The sequence below is a fragment of the Pinus tabuliformis genome, chromosome 3_2, assembly GCF_031772625.1.
Source record: "Pinus tabuliformis cultivar Carrire ecotype Pingquan chromosome 3_2, CPIR1, whole genome shotgun sequence".
In the NCBI taxonomy this organism is placed as follows: Eukaryota; Viridiplantae; Streptophyta; class Pinopsida; order Pinales; family Pinaceae; genus Pinus; species Pinus tabuliformis.
Genome location: NC_142302.1, coordinates 836,836,156 through 836,840,364, shown reverse-complemented (window position 1 = coordinate 836,840,364; position 4,209 = coordinate 836,836,156). Strand labels below are relative to the sequence as shown.

The window sequence follows — 4,209 nt, the reverse complement described above, 5'->3', positions numbered from 1 at the left end:
GGCACTTAGCCATTCATGTCATGGATCACTATAATGGAAGAACTTGAGGAATAAGAATCTTTATGCTTTAAGAATGTGAGTGGCTTAGATTCAAGTCTAATCAGGCTCAATACAAATTGGCTTCAAATGAACTGGAGTGCTTATAACTTGTACCCATATGTTCAACAGTTCAAGCATATTGCCATCCTCTGCTCAGGTTGCTTTTCTGTGCATTTCTAAAAATTGACATAGAAAATCTCTTTCAATTCAAATCTCTGGTGTAGAAGTAAATGCATTCCATACAAAGCAAATTTACTGCGTAATTTGAATGACCCAGAAAAGATAAAGATAAAATGGCTTTAGCCTAGTTCAAGGATTAAGAAGCTAAGGACCCTGTTTTCTAACAGGGCCATCTCTCTTTGAGATAGTCAATAAGTTTAAGAAATTCAAAATAAATGAGGACCATGCAGACTTTATCCAGAGTTAATTGTAATGACCCTTTTTAATTAATTGCGGAGGAAATAGCCTATCCAACCTGGAAGGCTAGTTATTGATAAAGGAGAACCATGTTTTTGGGTAACATTGGATAAATTTGGGGTGGGGCGACTGAGGAAAAAAAAACCCAAATCTTCACATTAGATTAAAGAAGAGAGAACCCTATTATGAATCTAAATGAATCTATAACTAAAGCCAAGATGAAATCATTTTCTCATCATTATTTGGACTGGAATATCTCTGTTACTTTTTAGCTGCAGCTCGGAGGGTTTTAAATAGGCACTTAGCCTTTTAACAGTGTCAACACCATCTAGGACATCCTGCTTGGCAAATAGAAGAAACTTTATAAACAGAGTGATATATATTATAAACCGAAAGCTAGAGCTAAGAGAATTATGTATATATTGTCTATGTGTTTACTTCAAAATATCTACAGAGAAGAACCTTAATCAAGTACATATATCAATTCCCAAACTAAAACAATAACTCTGATGTCTACTGGCTCGATGGAGAAAAATAAAACAGGGTTACACATTAAGTCAACCGAACACCAAAGCTGTACGGGAAAACAGCACTAGTAGATCCTCACTCAGTGCTAATAGTTAGGAAGATGGTGTCGATTTTAGTTTATATGGCACCTCAATTTATGTTCGTCCAAAAATGAGTTAGAAATCATATATGACTTCCTTAAACTATCCAAAAGGATATACGAATTTTTATTCTTACACTTCATCTTCATGAAGCAACATATTTGGAATACCCTTGTTTACTGGAAATCGTCTACCAGTTTCAGGGCAAATTAGGGCACCTTCTTCTAGGTGCAGTTCTAAAAGAGCATGATGAAACATGTAAAAGAAATCATCATTTTCTAGCATATTTGCATCTTCTTGTTCTGGGAGATCATTATCATCCATCTTCTTTGTTGCGTCATGGAGAGCCTTCCATTCAATATTTGGGAATATATGCTTCAAGAAATCAGGGTTAAAGGGAACCTCCTTTGTGACAAAATTCTCAACTTCCAACTCTAAAGGAAACCCCTTCGTCACTCCCCTAATGTTACAGGATAGCATATTGTGTGTCAAAAGCCTCATCTTCACCAATTCTGAGAACCACAAAAAAATGCCCAACCAGACTAGCACCTGCAACACCAACGTTATACAATTAAGCTTTATTAGAAGAAATGAACAGTATGGAAAATACTGATCATAACTCAGCTTGAAAGTCTAAATTTGTCACGATTTGGGAAGCCAGTACAGCGGAATCGCGGAGCAGAGCGGAATCGCGCGCGGGTGACGATTTCAAACCGGCCCTCTAACTGCATTCATATTTTTTCATATTTTTTTGTCAGGGAATCGCAGGGAATATCAGGGGACTGTTAGAGGAGGGTGGCGGAGAAAGAGGGTGGCAGAGCTAGGGGATGGTGGCGGAGGATGAGAGATTGCTGGTGGCCAGAGCCAGACGATTTTCCGGCCGGTGCCGGAAAACGGGCCATTCTACAGCCTAGGTAGACTACTCCTTTCCCGAAGCGTAAACTTCAGCAGAAATGGGCTGCGTGATATGGTTGAAAACCGTCGAATTAGATCAACTGCAACATTAATTTTGACGTGAAGTAGAAGTTTCGTTTTGACCGCCGTTTGTATCAGTAAAGCATTTAATAAAATTTACTGTGGTCATAAATGTGGGTAGAAGATTAATTTTAATGTTTTTTTATTATTGTCGGGAGTATGGCAATAGGTAATAGTATTGTTATGTTTTTTTTGTTATATATGCAAAGAACATGCAATGTGAAGCTTGCACCAGCGCTAAAGGAGTTTTTGTTGGTTGTCCTTTGAAAAACGAAGGGGAATATGCAATACGCAGTAGCGTAAATATGTCAAGTTTTTGTTGAAAGTGGAATGTTTTTTTGTTGTTCAGTCAAATGAAATGAAATGTTTTTTACGCACAACAATGCAGTGTATGTAATTTTGTTATATATGAAATGTAATGCGTAGCAGTATATGTAAAAGAAATTTTTCTTTACAGCAGTAAATGTAAGATTTTGTTTACACACAACATTGTGAAAATATATAGCTGAGATAGAGTAACTAGTTTTATGAGAGACAGTGAAGGTTTTTGGCAATAGGTAATAGTATTGTTATGTTTTTTTTGTTATATATGCAAAGAACTTGCAATGTGAAAGTGGAATGTTTTTTTGTTGTTCAGTGAAATGAAATGAAATGTTTTTTACGCACAACAGTGCAGTGTATGTAATTTTGTTAGATATGAAATGTAATGCGCAGCAGCATATGTAAAAGAAATTTTTCTTTACAGCAATAAATGTAAGATTTTTTTTACACACAACATTGTGAAAATATATAGCTGAGATAGAGTAATTAGTTTTATGAGAGACAGTGAAGGTTTTTGGCAATAGGTAATAGTATTATTATGTTTTTTTTGTTATATATGCAAAGAACTTGCAATGTGAAGCTTGCAGCGGCGCGAAAGGAGTTTTTGTTGGTTGCTCTTTGAAAAACGAAGGGGAATATGCAATACAAAGCCGCGTAAATATATCAAGTTTTTGGTGAAAGGGGAATGGTTTTTTTTTTGTTCAGTGAAATGAAATGAAATGTTTTTTACCCACAATAGTGCAATGTATGTAATTTTGTTATATATGAAATGTAATGCGTAGCAACATATGTAAAAGAAATTTTTGTTTACAACAGTAAATGTAAGATTTTGTTTACACACAACAGTGTGAAAATATATAGCTGAGACAGAGTAATTTGTTTTATGAGAGACAATGAAGGTTTTTGGAACTGCATTTGAAGCATTCCTGATGTAATCCCTCAGGAAGAGGAAGACGTTTGTAACAGGCAGTGTTTATTAATGAATATAAAGTTTTTATGTGAGTGAAAAACTCTGTTCTTCTTCAGCAAACAAATTTTTGATCCTGTGGTAAAAACAGAGCATCAGTCTCTATTCTGTTCAAGTTATTTTGTTTTGGAATTAAACAGAAAATTCCCAACATGGTATCAGAGCTTGTCCAGGCTCTTTGAAGGTGTCAAAGAAGCTAAAGGAAGGGTTTCTTGCTGTAGCAACTTCTCCAGCAGAGTGAAGGCTCAGTTAAAATAATCCGAGGTATTTCTCTATTTTTTTTTGTGTTACTGTTGAGGACAGTCAGCTATTTTAAAATACACAGTCAAGTATTTTGAAGCATAGTTAATAGTGCAAGGATGGCTAGAGCCAGCACTAGCATGGGTATCTTTAATACTCCGCTCCCACAGTTTAATGGGAAAAACTATGACTATTGGGAAATAATCATGAAAGCTTTGCTTGCTTCCCAAGGCTTATGGGAATTTGTTGAGGATGGTTTTGAAGAACCAACAGATGAAAATGATTTTAATAATTTAACTCAGTCAGAGAAAGATCTATTGAAGAGAAATAAGAAGAAGGATTCTAAATCCCTTTGTTTTTTGTATCAAGCAGTGCATGAGAGTGTGTTTCCAAGGATAGCAGCAACAAAGACGTCCAAAGAAGCATGGAAAACTCTCAAGACAGTCTATCAAGGCATAGAGAAAGTGAAGATAACAAAACTACAGTTGTTGAGGAGAGATTTTGAGAATCTTTGCATGAAGGAGTCAGAAAATATTGACTCATTCTTCACACATGTTATTGGTCTGGTCACACAGATAAGATCTCATGGAGAGATTCTTGAAGAAAGGAGGATTGTGGAGAAAGTATTGAGGATCCTACCCT

General features: G+C 35.8%; 1 pseudogene; it reads right to left on the bottom strand.

Moving 5' to 3' along the window:
* Nucleotides 1-919: 919 nt before the first annotated feature.
* Nucleotides 920-1,835, bottom strand: LOC149183265 (multifunctional methyltransferase subunit TRM112 homolog A pseudogene; annotated as a pseudogene).
* Between the last annotated feature and the right edge of the window lie 2,374 nt (nucleotides 1,836-4,209).